The sequence below is a fragment of the Pteropus medius genome, unplaced genomic scaffold (genome assembly GCF_902729225.1).
Source record: "Pteropus medius unplaced genomic scaffold, Ma_sr-lr_union100, whole genome shotgun sequence".
In the NCBI taxonomy this organism is placed as follows: Eukaryota; Metazoa; Chordata; class Mammalia; order Chiroptera; family Pteropodidae; genus Pteropus; species Pteropus medius.
Window position 1 is genome coordinate 3,687,290 of NW_024354500.1, and position 20,328 is coordinate 3,707,617.

Here is a 20,328-nt window from a genome sequence, read left to right on the forward strand (position 1 = left end):
ATCTTAGACACTGTACATATATCTAACATAAAACTAAACATTCTAGGATACTAAAATAGTCACTAAGATTAATACCACGTATCAGGTATTAATCTACAGATCTCTCCACGTATCAGGGATATGTGGCTCATTATGTTGATGTCATCAACATTTTTTTTTTTCAGTTGAATTGCAGTGCTATATTTGCTTTTCAATACAGCTTTTTAGGCATTATGTCACATAACAACTGGAAATAGTTATGATACTTCAATTCAAAGGAAGTATCCTTTTAGCAATGGGAGAATTGTACCCATTGTATAAAGATCCTAGAAAAATAAGTATGTTCTTATTCTTTATGATGTAGTGCTGTATAAGAATAATTCAGGTCATTAGCTCTAGTTATTTCCAGGGAAGAGAAGCACATTTTATTAAATTAGTAGTGGACATATGAAAGTTTTTTCTACACACCACAGCAAACCTATGAATTTGCAATATCACTGGTAAATTCCAAATCTCTTATAGGTTATTGCAGATTGCAAATGGTCATGTTCTGACTCCCAAGGGAATATATGAAACATTGTCATCTTTTTTTTGATGAGAGTCCTGAGACTTTGTGTTAGGCAGAATACCTTTGTAGAAAATACAATTTGTCTGTGTGTGTGTGTGTGTGTGTGTGAGAGAAGAGAGAGAGAGAGAGAGAGAGAGGGAGGGAGAGGAGGGAGGGAGGGAGGTAAAGAGTAGCAAGATCTTTGGTCTATTGTCAATGAAATAACTTATTTTAAACAAATGACTCTGATTTTTGTCCAATCTAGGACAGACATGATCTCCACCTTTCTACTTTAGAAAAACTTAGAATCATAAAGTAATCATCATCAAACGATAAGGAGGAGATTTCTAATTCTAACCATAAAGGAGTAACAGTTTCAAAACATCTTCTTACTACAAACTCTAAAAACTAGGCAAAAACAATACGAAGTGACTTTTTTCAGATACTGAATAAGAGGAAACACAGGACTGTGTCCCTTGAGAAAATGAAGACAAATGAAGAATGCCATCCATTTGCTCCAGTTTTCGTCCTGGGGATATTTCCACATCATAGCATAGGAAGAAGGACCTTCCCAAGCAATAACAGAGCCCCGTTGTTATTCCGACAATAATAATCAATATTAATCAGTGTACACATCATGTAAAAATTGACGACTGGTCACAGATAAATTTTTAGAGAAATAATAGTCACTTGTATTAAAAGATCTGGAATTATTTGGCTTTTTACCGTCCAGTGTGGAATATGTATCTGAATGCATGGAGCTCCATTTCACCTCTCAGAAGAAGTATGCCTTCTGTTGTAGGTCTAAACTTGCACAAAGGTATAAGTATTATACACCAATTTTATAAAAACACAAACAAAAAACTCTTGAAATTATCAAAACAATCTGCAAGAAATTTTTAACTACTATACGGATCAAAGTCCAATTTTTTTAAGGTAATACAAAAATTCAACACTCAACATTATAAAATCACTATGTTCAGCATCCAAACAAAAATTAAAAGATCTGAAAAAAAAATAGTAAAATGGAGAACAGAAGGAAATTTAGTCAGTTTAAATCCAGAAATCATAAAGATGAAAAATTATTTTAAGGAAACTCTCAAGAAAAAGCTTAATATGCTCAATGATTTACTAGAAAAGATAAGCACAATGAGAAATGAAAGATATAAAAATAAAAAATACTAAAAGAGAAAAAATGACTAAAATGGAAAAATAGATAATATTAATTAAGATTAGACGTTGCAGAAAAAAATACTAATGAACTTGAAGCCTCAGCAATATGAATTATTCAAAAACATAGCCAAGAAAATAATGACAAAAATAATAGATTCTTATTGATTTAGGGTAATATAATAAGCAGTTCAACATATGGCAATTGGGATGCTAGAATAAAGGGGTATCAGAAAAAATATTTGAAAAAATAAATGACTTGAAATTTGCAACATTTGAAGTAAACTATAAACTCACATATGCAAGAAATTCGACATAATCCAATAAGGATTAACAGAAAGTAAACAACACCAATATTATAATATAATCAAATTACCAAAACATAGTGATAAAAAGAAAAGCAGCTCAAGAAAATAGGTATAGTACCTACAGAAACATTAGAAAATCATAGACATATTATCAAATATATATAAGCCAGAAAAAAAAGAAATGGCATTCTTAGAGCAGTGATTTAAAAAAAAAAGCTCTCAACTTGAGATTTCTATATTCATATACGATATCTTTCAGAAATTAAAGAAAATAAAGATTTTTGCAGAGGAAAAACAAAGCTTATTTATCAGTGGTAGGTAGTCCTACATTACATTTATATATTAAAGGATATCATAAAGATAAAAGAAAATTATGTAACTTGAAAACTTGTATCAATATAAAAAAGACAAAGCATCAAAAATAATAAATATGTAAGTTATATAAAATTTGTATTACTTTTTAATTTCTTAAAAGGCTCTTTGACTCTTGCAGGTCTTATACCATTTATAGAAGCAAATTATGTAACTATATGGTAATAAAACAAAGGAAAGAAGAAAAGAAAGGGAAATATATTATTGCAAAAATTTTCATATTATGTGAAAGAATGTAATATTTATTACCTGATAGTAGATTGTGATAAATTAAAAGTGCATAGTCAATATTCCAGAATTACTATCAGAAGAAGAAAAAGGATAGTTAATAAGCTAATATTAAAAGAAAATTGAATGCTAAACATTATTAGTCATAAAGAAATCAAGGAGGACAAAAAGCTATAAGAATAAATGGAAAATTACACCAAAAATAACATAGCAAATTATTAGATTGAAACTAATTTCAATGATAACAATAAATATAAGTGATCTAAACATTCCAATAAATACGCAGAGATGGTAAAACTTGAAAAAAGTGCAAGAGTTAAACATATGCTATATATAGATATGCAATTTAAATATAAATACACAGAAAAAGTAAATTAGTAGAAAATATATAGTATAGAAAGAGAAACTTTTTTAAAAATCTGAAATGACTGAATTAATTGAGAGCAATTAAATATAGAACAAAATCTAGTATCAAGTATAAATAGAGAAAATTCATAATGATAAAGGGACAAACTAATCAATAATAATAATAATAATACTAAAATAAACAAATACGGAATGAGTATTCAGGCGATAGCAGAGTTTGAAAGTCTTTGAAGTAAAACTGACAGTCTACTTCACAATGGTAAATAGAGATTTCAGCACTACTCTGTCATTAATTAATAGAGCAAGTAGAAATATAAAAGATATAACATTATAAACTAAATTGACCTAATTAACATTTTAAAATATCTCTACAAATAACTATAAAATATGCATTCTTTCCATATGCACATTCACCAAGATTGACCATATGCTGGTCTATAATGAAATTCTTTATAAATGTGAAAGTGTGTCATATCAAATATGCGACACCACTACAATGAAATTTAATTAAAAATCAATAAGAATATACCTAAGTGTCCAAGTATTTAAAAATTAAATAGCACAAGCATGAACGTGAGTCAAAAAAAAATCACAAAATAAACTGAAAAATATTCATGTTTTTCATCAATATTGAAAAATGCTCAAAAATGAAAAAAAAAAATTTTGGCTGTTACAAAAGAAGTGTGGAGAATAAAACTAGTATTAAGATGCTTATATTAAAATGAAAAAAATCTCGTCAATGATCTAACTTTCCAACTTTAGAAGGTAAAAATGGAAGAACAAATCAAACTCAAGCAGAATGAAGGGATAATAACTAAAAAGCAGAAATCCATTAAATATGAAATTAAGAAACAGATAGAAATAATTAGGCCAAAATCAGTTTCTTAGAAAATATCAAGAAACTCTATACTAGATTGACAAACTGTTTAATAAAATCTAAAAACTAAATATAAATAAATGAGATTAATAAATAAAAATACGTGTATTGATAAAAAAGAAAAAAATTATTAAGATTGAAACAAGAGTCATCACTACAGATGCCTCAGACATAAATGAATAATAAGTGACTATTGTGGAAAATGTTATGCCAATGCATCTGAAGTGTTTATGAAATAGACAGATTCCTTGTAAGGCATACATATTTAAAACTTACCTAGAAACCTAAAAACACAGAAGGGCCTGACATCAACCAAAATAGCTTAAATAATTAATTAAAAACTTCCCACCCTCTTACAAAGCAACAAACTGACTCTGGAATTCATATGAAAATGCAAGGAAAGAAATGAATAGTTGGTGGACTTGCACTTCAGATTTCAAGCCTTTTCATGGAGGTGAAGTGATCAAGATAGTTAAACATTAGGACAAGAAAAAAAATATAGATCAATGGAGAAGAAGAAAGAATCTATACTCAAACTCACACATTTACTGTCAATTAAATTTTGACAATGAGGTAAGGAAATTACATGGAAAAGGATACACTTAATGGTACAAAGGAATGGTACAAAAGCTATTAAGTTATAAACAAATGGCATAAAAATGAACTTTACTACTACCTCATATCATACCAAGAGTTAATTTGAAATAGACCTCCAACTTTATCTAAAAGCTAAAAAATCATAATCTCTACCAAAACACAGGAATATATATTTGCAAACTTTAGTCAGGGAAGGATTTGTTAGATAGAATATGAAATACATAAGACATTTTAAAAAATTGATTTATTGTACTTCATCAAAATTAATATCTTCTGCTTTTAAGCTATACTACTAAAAATGAAAAGAAACAGAATGGGACAATATATTTATAACACCTATGTCTAAGAACTTAAATCCAGAGTGTGTGTGTGTGTGTGTGTGTGTGTGTGTGTGTGTGTGTATAATACATTCAATATATATTATAAATGTATAATATATATATTCAATAATAAGTCAAGCAATATAATAAAAATGAACAAAAGATTTGAAGCGAAATTCATGAAAAAAGATATGAGCGGTCAGTAAGCATAGGATGATTTAATTAATATATTGTCAAAGAAATGAAAATTAAAACAATGGTGAGGTATTATATTGATGTTAGAATAAAATAAAAACTGACAATACCAATGATGGTCTGAATATGGAGCAAGGTAGAACTTTCACACATTGCTTTTAGGAATATGAAACATACAAGTACTTTGGCAAACAATTTAGCAGCTTCTGAAATATTTAGGTATATACTCATTATATACTGCCCAGCAATTCCATTCTTAGATATTTACCAATAGAAATTAAACTATACATCTAAATAGAAACTTGTATAGAAATGACATGACAGCTTTATTTTGATAACTCCAAATTAGATCTAACCCAAATGCCCATCAGCACGTAAAAAGATAATTACATTGAAATATATCTGCAAAATGCAATACTATTTAGTAATACAAAGAAACGCACTACAAATAGATATAAATGAATCTCAAAAATTTTTTTTGAGTGAATGTAGCAAGACATACAAGAGTACATATTTTATGATCCTATTTTTATAAAATTCTATAAAAGATAAATTGAATATGTAATGACAGAAAGAAAATCAGTTGCCTAGCAAGTCTTGCAAGAAGATTGTCTTCTAATCAGCTGTCCCCAACCTCTGTGGCCCCAGAGACTAGTGATCCTATGAGAATCTAATGCCTGATGATCTGAGGTGGAGCTCAGGCAGTGATGCTAGTGCTGGGAAGCAGCTGCAAATACAGATGACACTTCACTAGCCTTCCACTCACCTCCTCCTGTGTGGCCCAGTTCCTAACAGGCCACTGGTCAGTACATATCTGTGGCCCGGGAGTTGGGGACTCCTGCTCTAAGTGATATAAAATAACTTTCTTGAGGGATGTACTTGTTTCATAGCTTGATTTTGGTGATGGCCATGTGGTGATGGCCATGTACATAGTTTCATAAAAGTTTATTTAGCTGTCCACTTAAAATGTTTATTGTATGTAAATTATGCATGTAAATTATTGATTTTAAATATAAGGAGGAAAGCGCTATAAAATGCAAATGCAAGAAAACTGACCTCTTCCTTTCTTTGACCTCTTCTTAAGTGTCAGTAATTCAGGAAAGGTTAAGGGAAACTAAGGTGTCTGCAGAACAGAACCATCCCCTTAGTAGTTTTCCATTACTTTGCCCTTTCTCATAATTGAAATGAACTATACAGTATAGCATAACAAGCATCATGTTTCCAGAATAAGCAGAAATTACAGTGGAGATATTTCTAGGAGAGCAAGGTTAAAATGAATGTATAGTACTAGGAAGATGGCTCATCAGTTTAACATCTTACTAGCATGTTTATCAGATAAGAAGTTTTCCAGGACAGGAGATCTTGTCTAAATATAGGTAAGCTTCAAGACAAAGAAAGAAAGCAGAGAGAAATGAGACCTATATGGATGGTAGAAGGCATGTATAGAATTGAACTTAGGAAGCAAAATTGCCTTTGCTTAGAGGTTTAGAAGTCTTTGGGCATGAGTAAGGGAACCCAAATGAGTCCTGACATAAGTGAAGGTGCATGACTCTTGTTTTACTGTTTTGCTGTGTAGTGTGTATCCAGATATAGATTAGTGTGTTGCACATAAGAAGCACTCAATAATGTTTGTTGAATGAATAAATTAAATTGATAAAGAAAAGCAGTTATCAAAATAATACATAAGGCAATGAAAATAAAATTAATTTAATTTTTAAACTCCTACCACAGTGTCGGGGCACTTATTGCACTCAGTACATTATGTCTTTAATACCTATTATTTCATAATTTTGGCTAAAATAAGCCATGTAATAATCGAATTCTTGAATCAAATAAATATCATGGAATACTTTTGAAAGAAGGGGACTATGTAAGGTTAATTAAAGCAGGACAGTTATAGGAAGTCATTTTAATTTATGTTTAAAATTGCTCAGTTTGCATTATATTTAAATATTTTCAGGGAAAAACCACTTTGACCTGAAGTTCAGAACTAAAATTTGAGTTAAAATAAGAGCTGTTTGGTGTTCATTACAATGATAAAAGAGAAAAGTTAGAGAACTATATACTTGTGATTTAACCACTCAACTATGTTATATATAAAAGAAAGTTGTTAAAGATCTTGATTAAAAAAGAGAGAGAGAGCCTTCTATGGGTGTATAATTCTTCAAAATAGTAAGCTATGCCTCTATTCAAGGCCCCTGGCTTCAGCTGGCTCCTACACTCTTGTGTGCCTTTCTCAAAATTTTCTAAGTTTCTTTTGGATGTCATGGATCTGCCAGAGTAGAAAACATTGTATGAACAAGGCGTCCCATATTCTGATTGAGACCCTTCAGGGTGTTCTGTGAACCCCTACCACACCCCACTGTCTTTGCCTGTGGAGTAAACTGGATGCCCCAAGAAACCCTTAAACTCTCTGATGGTGTTACACTGAGATCCTGTGGTGGGGATGACTTAAGGAGTACGAATTAGGGAGAAGACTGCTCCCATTGTCTAGTGTGGTACTTCTTTCCAAAGATTACACAACTTCAGGCCTCAAAAATGGTGCTGGCAAGCTGGTTGGGTAATTTAATAGAAGCTCTGTTCAACAGTATCTTTCTATATGCTTTTTTCCAGACTGAGAGAAGAAAGAATAAAAAATATGAAAATGGTAAGTGACATTTTCTGAAAGAAGATCTAACAAAAGTGAAATATGAGCAGTCTTATTACAAACATGCTTTGCTCTAAATGTAATTCCACTGAGGTAGAGTTTAGAGGTAAAACTGGTATACATAAAATCCAAGTAACTAGATTAAAACAAGACTAAGGCATTTGAAAGCCAAAGTTAAGTAAAATTTGAGCATAATTAAAAAAAAAAATCTGTTTAAATAGAGGACAGGTTTTCTCTGTAGCTCCAAAGTACAGAATACTCACTGAGCAAGAATGGCTATGGTCTTGAGAATAAACCAATGTTCATTTGTAACCAAAGGCTATTGAGCTAGGTATATCTAAAGGTTATTTAAGGAGACAACATGTCATGCCTAAACGAATCCAGTGCTTTTAAATATTGTCTAACACTTACTAGATATGTAATAAGCACCTGTAATCCAAATAAAGCTTATAATTTGTTAGATTTTATATTAATAATGCATTAAATTTCTCTAAGAAAAATAAATTATAAGATATGTAAGACATTTTGAAATACAAGGCATGCAGGAAGGTAGGCTTTTGTATTACCTAAGACACTACTAGTATAATCCCACAGCTGTGAGAATTGGTAATATACTCCCTAAAATAAGGCAATTAGGACTTTTCAATTGTGAATGTTTCAGTATACAAATAGCATTTGCAAAATAATATATAGAACACAGAGTCAAAAAGAATGTGCCTTCTTTGGGAAAGAGGACCCAATCCTTGAAAATATTTTCTTCTTATAATCTTCTATAGAGTAGCTCCTAAAGACTATTTATATCATGAATTAAATATACATACATATATAATACATATACATTATACATTGTGTGTGTGTGTGTATATTTCCATTATGGGGTTGTTTTTATATTTTGGAAGTATAATACTTAATCCCTGAGAATTCTGAATAAAATCTTTTAGACAAAATGCTGTATTTAGCTGTCATATGGACCTAAGATCAGATCAAGTTCTAATTCATATTTTCTTATTTGTATGTTATCAATAACTGGGTGAAATAAACAGTTTGTATGGTTGGATAATTTCTAGAGTTTATCTTTCTGAACTAAATAGAATTATTGTAACTCATAATTCAAAATATGGAAAAATGCGTATGTTTTTGGATCTTGGCTTTAGAATTTGCCACTGATAAATTATGGCATTTATCTAGAGAATGTATATATCTAGTTCAGTTTGATTATAGGAACGGTTAGCATGGGGACATATTTAATTGATAGGGTAAATTCTGTGGTTTCTTACAAAACTAGATTCACTACTTATCATAATATATATTAAATTTAAAACATCCTTTTTTTTTTTTAATAATGTTTTTCTTAGTATGTCTCTTTCTTCTAAGAGATAACTTCTGAGACCTTCCAGAGAAAATATAATCTAATGTTAAGCCTTGTGGATTTAGGTCTATGTGAAAATGTGGTAGGCTTAAATTCCAAGTTCATTTTAAAAATTATAGAAAATGCATAAATTATACAGGAAGGCCTCTCCATGGTATAACACTTGTTTTAGAAAATGTAATATAATTATAAACAAAGCAAGCTATTATTAAAGTGATTTTTCTAAGAACAGAGAAATACGACATGTTCCCAAGCTTCAAATAGTTCATTTTAAATATTTTAAATATATTGAGTCAAAGCATTTGGAATTGAATAGTCATCCTTGTGTTTATAAGTGAGTTCACTTAAAAATATTTTCAGGATGAAGGATATTATGACTGAAGTCGATGATTTAAATGGGCAATTCCATGTTGACATTTGCCTACTAGCTAACTTCCATCCCCAAAATGATGCACTGTCATTTTGCAATAAAAAATAGAATTCTTATAGAAAAGATTGATTAAATTAGGTTTCTTTTTCTCTAACAACAAACATCGCTTGTATGCATGTTGTGCATTTTTAATTTTTATTATAATTTTATGCTTTTTAAATGGAGCTTCTGCCTAGGAAGAGTTAGCTCCCGAGATTTCTCCTGATTATCTCATTTGCTTCTCTCTCTGAAATCATGCATGAAACATGCTCCAAAACACCCCCAGCTGAGACATACGAATTACCTGTCTACTTGTGGCTGGGTAAACTTGTAGGAAAATGTGCAATGAAGCTAAAATTCATATATTTGCCAAAAGCTAAAACTGGACAAATATCAGAAATCTAGTAGTTTATTATACAAAAATTCCTATATGAGTATGAATTTCTCTAAACTAAATGAAACAATCTTTTCTGTTTCTATAATGCAAAGAATTATGTATTTAACATAAATATTTAATTAGTGCTTTTTCTTTTTTAAGTTTCTACGCATGATAGTAAAGCATTTCTTCAGAAGGTAAGGATACCTTTTCCAATTAGTCAGACAATGAAGATAAAACCACTCCTGCAAACCAAGCTGATCTCCCACGAAGCATGTTTATTATATAGACATATTTGATAAATTCACAGATGGTTTGTAAACTCTTCTTACTGCTTCTGTAATATTGTTCTTTTGATAGTTTACTACTAATTTCCATATGTTCTCTTCTTTCTTATTCCAAAGATGATCTTCAGGGTCTAGTCAACAAAACCTTTTGAGAGAATAAATTTTCTATCTCTCTCTTGCTTGTTTTGTAAAATAATAAAATCCTCTCCTCAAAATATATCTAAGGGTAGCATCACTATTGTTAAAAGTCAAGATGAGATCAAATTTCTAGAAAATAAACCAGTATTTTCTAAACTAAGATGCATAAAATTATCCATTCTAGTTTAGAAAAAGAACCAAAGATATGTTTATATTTGCTTTTCATTATTTTTAATTTCTATTTTTGTGTATATTGTATAACATTCATGCAATTCATATAATTATTGTGTAATTTATACAATTATCTCAGAAGAACTATAGAAACAATAATAATTTGAAGTGCTTAAGTGTGCTCTTCTGGAACCTGACCACTTAGGTCTAAATCTTCCCTTCCTCACTTACTAAATAAGGTAATTTGGCAAAATTACTTCTCTATGTCCAATATTTAAAATAGAGTAGAAATAGTTTCTGCTTCATAGGTGATGATTAAATGAGTTAATGCTTATCAAGTACATTGAATACTATATGGCATGTTTAGCTCTTATTAAAAATGTCATCAACTATAATAAAATAATTAAACAGATCTAATAATATGTACATCTAGATATTTAATGTAAAACATGATCAAGTTTATAAATTATGTAAATATATGCATTTCTAATCTAAGGATACACAGATGTGGTGAGAATAGGTCTTAAAAGCAATCATTAAATAAATGAGTGGAGAAGAAAACTTAAAATACAATGAATAAAATGGTCCCCTGATGAGATGAGATGCTAAGGCATGTCGTAACAAAAAGCATTTCAGCTCAGGAGGAGGGCAGCCGTAAGTTTGTTTCTCACTCTGCAAATACTTTGTGTGATCTTGGACGAATCAGTTCATTGATCTACTTCTCATCTAATAAATTTAACAGTACTATTGTTTCATAAGGTTGTTTAAAGATTAAGCAATGTTTTACATGTAGGGTGTTGAGTGTACTGCTTGCCACATAATCAATGTTGAAAAAAGAATCAGTCCATTTCCCTCCTTCTCCTCACCACAGTCACTTAAATTCCTCAGATAATAGGAAATTTTATTGGTGGAAATCATGTTGAAATATCTTATTTTGAATTATTTATTAGCTAATCGATTCATCTAACTCATCCTGATGGCACAGAATGAGTATGTAGATGAGGTTACGGAGTAGAATGAAGTGAGGGTGTTTCTTGTAGGCATGCTTAAACATTGTCAGCAGTCCTTTCTCATGAGAGATCTCCACAGGCTAAGCTATATCTCATTTAGTCCTATGAACAATTCATGTGGCCTTGTCCATTTGATCATTCTATTAGCACAACTATGACACCAACTATGCCGCTAACTTTATGTCCAGTTCTATTTTCAACTTCTGTGAGCTGGAAAGATGGAAACTATCTTCTCAACAGTAGGCAAAATAAATTTTGGTACATTGAAGCCCTAAGTATGGGCTATTCCTGTACACTTGCTGGCCAGGACCAGAGACTAGTCCCTTTATTCTGATGTCCACATCAAACTTTCCCAAGAGAAATTAGACACTATACCTAGGTGTCTAGAATGTTCTTCTCAGAACTGTCACTTTCTCTAATGTCTCCTGTGATAAAAGTAGCAGATACCACTTGGGTTTCTCTTGGAACACAGAAGCAGCCATGGTTTCTCACACAAAGATCTGAGCCCTCTTACACCAGTGGTCCCCAACTTTTTGGCCTGAAGGATCAGTGCTCCTATGAGGAGCTCATGCCTGATGATCTGAGGTGGATCTGAGGCGGTGATGCTAGTGCAGGGGAATGGCTACAAATACAGATGAAGCTTTGCTTACTCCTAAGCCGCTCACCTCCTGCTGTGCAGTCCAGTTTCTAACAGAACATGGACCGGTACTGGTTTGCAGCCTAGGGATTGAGGACCCCTGTCTTAGAACATAGGATATGAGAATTTAATAACTTTCTTCTCAGCTGTGTGCTATCAACCATAATCTCAGGGATATTCAGCAAACTGAATGAGTATCAATCTATCAATTTACCTATCTCATATATATATATTACATATATATATTATATATATTATATATATACACACACATATATATCTTAATGTTGTTTATATATATATATATATATATATACAATACCTAACTGTCATAGATAGATATCATATATTTGTATCCATATATACATATACACACATACATATTTAAACATACACATTTGCACTATGATATGAAATTTATGTAATTAAGGAGCCACTTAAAGGGTAGAGGACAGAGAATATAAAACACTGAGGGGTGACAAAATACATTTCATTCTTAAAACATAATTTTCCTATCCTTGGCTCTTAATACAATGGAGAACTAAAAAGCATTAAATTATTCATTCCTTAAGAGAAATTTATTTTAACAAAGAGATTGATGCAACAATTAAAAAATTGATGGGTTCTAATTTAGGCATATTGGGATTGAGATGCCTGTTTGTATCTAAGTGGCAATGTGTAGTCAACAGCTGGATCTGTGGGTCTGAGTTCATAAGGACATTTGCAATAGTCATCAGCATGCAGCTCAACAGTGAATTCTTAAGTAGGAATTAGATTGTTAAAAGAATGTGTGTGAAGTGAGAGAAGGTTGGAGCAACACAACTGAGGCACACTAACATTTATGGGATTGCATGGATAAAAAAGTCTAAAGAGAAGCTGAGAGGTGACTGTGATACCAGGAGCTATTACAGAAACAAAAAGGAAAGCTTTTAGTAAGCAGGGAGTAAATGGAGAGTCAAGATCTCCAGAGAAAACATGATTATATAGAATATACTAAAACAAGACCTAGAAGATAATTGTTAACTTGGTGTGAAAGAATTTCAAAAAGTAACATTGATAGAAGCAATATATTAATGAGTTAACAGTAAAAAAGCAGTCAAAAATGTAAAGACCAAAGCTTACAGCCATGCTACCCTGAACAAGCCCGATCTCATCTGATCTCGAACCTAAGCAAGGTCAGGCCTGGTTAGTACTTGGATAGGAGACCACCTAGGAAGACCAGGTGCTGTAGGTGTTAAAATATAACGTCAAGACCAAAGTGGATATACATTTATAACATTTGAGGACTTGGGAATGTTATTAAGAATTCTGTCATAATCAAAGGCTTTACAGAAATATACTTAAATGGTAAAATATTTCCTCCTTATTTAGTCCTAGGTCTCATTATTTCCTACATGTTCAACTTGATTCCTCAATTTCTTATCAATGAATCAGATAGTTTAGATTAGGAAAGTAGTCCAGCAGTTTTGAATAACGTGATTAAAAACATTGAGCAAAATACTGCATGGCTATTGTAAAGAAAAAGACTGGTAGTCAAATATCTCTTGATAGGATCTAGAACACAGCTGATGTTCAAGACAAGTACTGAGTTGATTCTGGGAGAAATGTGTTTTCAAAACAAACAATCATATTTATTGAGGGCTAAGACTATATACAAATGAAGTGAAAGGTATTCTGATAAACAATTTTATTAGGAATGAACCAAGGATTATACTCTACTTATAAGTATATTCTTTTCAAATCTACCTGTGAGTTAATTATAATTTACATTTTAGAGATTCAATGCCCTTTATAAAGAGCCCTAATTAAACAGATGTTTAAATGCAAATAATTATGAGCAGTGGTAACGTATTAACTTTCATTATTGGTAATTTAAAGTTCAGGTAAAATCAGTTCTTTCTCACTGTTGTGAATCAAGAACATGGAAGAATAGTCAAAGGGTGGTAGAAGGCCTTAGATATCTCCATGCCTGGATAGTGGAAAGAAATGGACACCAAGAAGTAATGGTGAGCTAATGAGATACAATTGCCTGACTATGCTAAGCAGATAAGTATTTGTTTATATTTGTCACCAAAATATTAAACCTGTGAGAAGTTAGTCAATGGAACATAGTAGGTGATATAATTGAAAGTGTATTAGTAGCAGAGATAAATGATATTTAGCATAACATTATCTTTCCGGATTAGATAATTGCTGAGAAAAGTTTTAAGAGAATTACATTGATATAGGTAAAAGAAACAATATAACAAGTGGAAGACTCATAATACCATTTTGGGTATCTGTTGATTCCAAAAGAAAATGCACACACTCATTCATCCATTGGAGAGACTCATTCAGTTATTACAATCCATTAACTGTGGGCATGAGTTGATAAATCCATGCTGGAGATGGAGATTGTGCTATTCCCAAAGATTCAGCTTCACATAGAGTCAGGATTTTTTCCCTCATTCTTCCTTCCTTACACATTTTTATATTATTTATGTCATTATCTCATTTTCCTTCATGATACATTCAATATGTGGTGCCTTATCATGTGCCCCCTGACATGTAACCCACAAGTCTACATATATGAACAATGGTCAAGGCTTCACAAACTCGAGGAGAAAGGACCATTATTCCTTTGCCTACATGAACTGGGTTCTTGTCATCACATCCAGACCTTTAGATGCTATAACAGATAGTAGATAGACGTTCAGGAAATCTTGAGAATTGGCTGGTTTTCCAAACACTGCTTTGGTCAGTCAGAAACTTATTTACACTCTCATTCTAATGCTTATACTATATCCATTCCTTAAGTAACAATTATCTCAGCCTCAATCAATAATGAATAACATAGTACCGTTCAAAGCGCTAGTAAACTTAGCTAAAAATTGGCCACTGTTCTATAATGTTTACTTTTTAACAATTAGCCCCCACAGAATTTGAGGAAACTCTTTTTTAGAAACCAAGAAAATGTCAGTGGAGTGTTATCATCCCAAATTCATACTGGAACTCTCAATGTCTCTACTTAGTCATTTCTCTGATATTGATTAGTAGTTATGCATATATTTAAATTATTCTACTAATGAGATACAGCTCCTAGAAAGACATTATAATTTACATTTTAAAAATATTGACTATAATACTACTTCAGAGTCTTTTACAAATTTTGAATTAAATTAGTAACAGAAGACAGGATTTCTCGAATTCTTATTTTTTCCCTAAATTCTAAACACACTGTCCCCAAAAAGTCATAACCTTTTAATATGAACAATTCATATGTTTCATGTGTTGGAATATAGTTAAATAAACTATCTCAGAATGAGTATATTTTTAAACAAAGGCTACATTGATACAGGCCCTCTATATATCTAATATGTAAAAAGGGAACTAGTTCAAAACTTGAATAGTTTACATGAGGCTTTACTATATATAACAGTGGGAAAAAATCCCAGTTTTAAATGCACTTTTTATGGAAAATCAGTGTGGATTTAATAGAGTGAAGTCTCTATGGAGGAATTCATGATGCAACTTTAGAAATTCACCAGCAGTAAATCACTGGAACTGGATAAGTGCTCTGTGATGAGGTATGGAGGAAATACAGTGTGAAATAGGAGAGATATTGACAAGGATATACCTTAAAAGCAATAAGCACTTGATGATTGGAAAGCTTCTCATACTCAAAATGGAGTCTAGAAATGTCAACTAACTCCGAGCTTAAACTAAGAAATACAGCAACTAGATGGTTCACGTCAAGTAATTTAAGTGTAACATACTTCAAGGACAATAGTTTTAAGGTTTAAAACTGAGATTACTAGCCTTTTCCCGATTAAAGAACTCCTGTTGCTCATATGAACTTGATACCTTTAAACTTTTTATCTCCTAACTGAATATATTACATTACTTTTAAGTTTGTTTGGTTTGCATTATTCCAAGATACTGCCATACAAACATTTTAATCAGCATTAGATAATGAGTGTATACACAGCAAAAAGCAAATCATAATTAAAAAGATGAAAATGCAAGAAACTTTGTCCTATGTTGTTTCAGATATATTTCTTTCACGCTTCTTGAATTAAATCTTGAAGCAACTTATCCCCATTTCTATTAGCATTTCAGTGTTTTTTAAGCATCTGAAGATCTCTTACTGAAAATATTTGGCTAACAGAAATTTCTTATGATTTTATCCTAATTTTTCAAACTATAAAAAAGTTTTCTCCAATGAAAACTGACTAAAATAATCCTTTAAAATTTTATAATAAATATTTGATATGTTAATTACTGCTTGGCTGTGTATTTGAAGACACAAGTGGACACAGAACTGCCTCAGCTGTTCTGGCCAGTCCTTCTTTTGCAGTAGTCAGGTTATTGACCCACTAGGAGCTAAACACTTGTTCTGATGAATTTATCTGTGGTGATACCATCACCAATGATGTATTACATTATAGAGCTTTCCAGAGGGCAATATGTTGTCAAGATTTATATTTTTTTAATGACTGGAATAACTCCAAGAAGTAAAAACAAGTTATCATTTTCATTTTACTTTCAAAGAAACTGGGACTCAGAAAAGTTATCAGCATTTACTTTTTAAACCACGATTAGGAAAATAAAAAAAAAAAAGACCTTCTGATTCCTCATTAAGTTTCCTATCCACACTAAAGAGATGAATCTGCATGCCCTTCTACTTCATTGATGCAAATTTTCAAGCTGGCTGATTGGGTTAAATAAGTGGTCTAAGGCTATGAAACAATTATGTTTTTCCCCTAGTAAAGCTGTAATTGATGTGCTTGGTGGCTGCACCTCTGTCATCATGACCCCATTATTACTATTCTCAATGAGGTAAACTGATGAACTCTAATAAAATTAATACTTTTTCTGTCAAAAAAGAGAGGAGAAAAAGATTAAAAATGAGTAAGTGTTTAAAAAAAATCTAGGATAAATTTAGTATATCAGAGCTGGAGTAGCATCAGATTCCCATATTGTGTCTGCATTTACCAGCTCCTAAAAGTGTGAAAAAGGCTTAGAAACTTCATAGATACCTCAATACCCATGATCCACCCTCTTTAGGGTGTGATTTGAAAAGCAAATGGTGTGTTGATGGCATTAAAAAAGGTATAAAAGACATTTTAATGACAGTGTAATCAAAGATTATACACCAGCTGTCACAACCAAGGCAACCATAGTAATTGGGGGTGACCAGAAGGCTTTCCAAAATAAGCTTCTTTTAAAGACTCATTTAAAACTGTCACCAAGGGACTGTTGACATTTTAATTTTTTCTTTGGATTGGGAGTCGTTATTTTATTTTTTTTTATTTTTTCTTTGCAGAACAGTACAGCTCAATGTATTATCTGTCTGCTTTATAGCGAATAATCAGATACAGAAGCAAAGACAAATATATTTATATAATGAATATGTTTTTTAAAATTGAGACCATTTGAGGCAAACATTGAAATAATTGATATCAGCTTTCCTTAAATATCACAGAAAAAATTTATACATGCAAAATTCATATTTATATCATCAATTTAGTTAGTACTATTTCTTGATATTCTGAGCCAATAATTCTATGCTCACTAATATCATTGTCATGTTTAATTGATAATGATACATTTTATAGTTATATCTTTTTAAGAGTGTTGTGTGATAAATAATATAAATATACCTCATATATATGGGTTATTCTGTTTTCAGTAGTTTTGAATCTTTCCTATTAACTTCACTAAAACTTTACTATAGCAATAGTTTACATTAGTAAATTAGTATTTTACAAAATGTTTTGCTTTGTTTCTCACAACAGCCCAATAACATATACAGGACAGGTATTAGAAGCAACATTTTACAAATGTGGAAACTGAGAGTGAGAAAAGTTGACTACCTAATAAATAAAGAACATATCTGAAACTTAACTTTGGGACAGCTTTACTAGTGCTTGGTATTGTCAGACTGTTGTATGCCAATTTAATAAGTGAGCAGTGGTATCTCATTGTGGTTTTAATCTGCATTTCTCTAATAACTAATGAAGATGAGTGTCTTTTCCACTGCATGTTTGACATCAGTATATCTGTTTCGGTGACAGGTCTATTCAAATATTTTGCTCATTTATAAAAATTGGTTTGCTTTCTTATTATTCAGTGTTGAATGTTCTTTATATAATCTGCATTCAAGTCCATTGTGAGATATATGATTTGCAAATATTTTCTCTGTCTGTGGCTTATCTTTTTATCTTATTCATATTCTCTTTCATACAGAAGTTATTCATTTTAATGAAATCCAATTTGTTATTTTATACATTATGCTTTTGATATTGCATCTAATATATATTTACCAGACCCAGAATTACAAAAATTTTTCTATACTTTCCTCTACTATTTTATAAATTTACATTTTACCTTTAAGTCTATGATCCATTTTTTTTGAGCTAATCTGTATATAACGTGTGAGGTGTGGTTTGAGTTTCTTTTCTTTTTTTTGCATATGGTGTCCAATTATTCTAACACCACTTGTTGAAGAAGACTGAGCTCTGCTGAAAATCAAACAAGTATATTTATGTGGGTCCATTTTTGAACTGTATTTTATTTATTTATTGTATATTCTTATGCAAAATAATACTGTTTTGATTACTGTAACTTTATATTAAGTATTGTAATCAGGTAGTATGGCTTCTTCAACTTTGTTCCTCCTTCTCAAAAGAGGTACTCTGCTTTCTGTCTTTTCGTACAATTTTAAAATCAGCTTATCATTGTCTACATACGTGGTTGCTGGGATTTTGACTAGGATTAATTAATTTAAGGAAAAATGGCATCTTAACAACACTGAGTGTTCAAATCCATGGACACAGTATATTTTTTTCAATTATTTAGGTCTTCTTCAAGTTTTTCCATCTTGTATAATTTGGCATACAAATTCTACACAGATTTTGTCAGATTTATGCCTATCAGTTTGCCTGTCCTCCTTCCCTTCCTTCCTTCCTTACTTCCTTCCTTGCTTTTCCTCTCCCTCCTCCTCCCTCCCTCCCTTCCTTCCCTCCCTTCCTTCCTTCCTTCCTTCTCACCTTCCAAGATTTTACATTTAAATCAGAGTCAGTCTCTTATGATAAAGTTAACAGAAAGCTGAGTTCATATTTACAGATTGACAGTCTGAAAGAATGAAGCAGCTTTTCAGAGAAAATCAGCAATGAGAGAGTTGAGAGAAGCGAAATACAGAGAGAGAAGGATGAGAATTATTCTTGGAGGCACACACTTCTGTGTCACATAGCTACAGTTTGATTTGGACGTCCATAACTTAAATAGAAAAGAGCCATCACCAAAACATCAAGTCATTCACATTTTACTCTTTGATTTTGCATAAATGGTACTTGTTGCTAAACCATTTTATCCCTTACAGAAAAATTACTCCATCTTACGGAACTGGAAAGTACCAGTTTGGATATGCTTTCAGAACAAGAAACTGTCATTTATTTCTTAGTCGGGGTTATGATACAATAACTGCTGATATTGCACCTTGAGATTAGGAAGCTTTCTTAGCCACTGAGGGCTGGGTAGCATTAAGGCACCAATCACAACTGCTCTGGATCAGTACCATCTACAGGAGAGAGTTTTGAACAGCAAATACTGAAAAATCTATAATGATTACTAAGTAATTAAAGATACTCTTCAACATCATTAATTAGAGCCAGGCATTTATAGTTGTACATATTATAAGTATTTAATGATTATTTACCGTATTTTAAATCCCCCTTAGTATGTATGACCACATACTTTTTTCAAAGTTATTCGAGCAATAATAAATGCCAATACATTGAATCACTCCCAGGTTATGTTTTACCACCCACGCTGTCCTTACCTCAGGAGTTTTGGTACAGAATCCTAGATTTTTCTATATCTTAATTTGAGTGTGACTAGAGTAGAAAATTATTCAAAGAAGGCATGCCCTTCAAAAGCCATCAGTTGAATTCTCCATTTATAAATTATGCCTTTAATAAGAAAATTATTAGATGATATTTTTTATACTATAACTTTGTCAAATTCCATGAAGCACATTTTGGATTCAAAATATTCAATAATAAAGGATTTTTTTTAAAAAGGAAAGAAAAGGATGTTATAATCATATAACATGTTATATAAAATAGTAGTCACTAATTGCAAGTGATATGACTATGGATAAATTAGACATTGCTTTTCATCTCATGTAATACAAGAGGAAGAACATAGCATTGCCTAAAAATTATTCTTGTCCATACAAAATAAGCATTACCTAATCAGAACTGAGGATCTTAATATCAGTTTATAGAAAATGCAATAAAGAGACCACATCAAATGACACTAGAAAAATTAAATCAGCCAAAT

The 20,328-nt window shown here is 31.4% G+C and overlaps 1 pseudogene; it reads left to right on the forward strand.

Moving 5' to 3' along the window:
* Positions 1–13,119: 13,119 nt before the first annotated feature.
* Positions 13,120–13,237, forward strand: LOC120595136 (uncharacterized; annotated as a pseudogene).
* Positions 13,238–20,328: the final 7,091 nt, after the last annotated feature.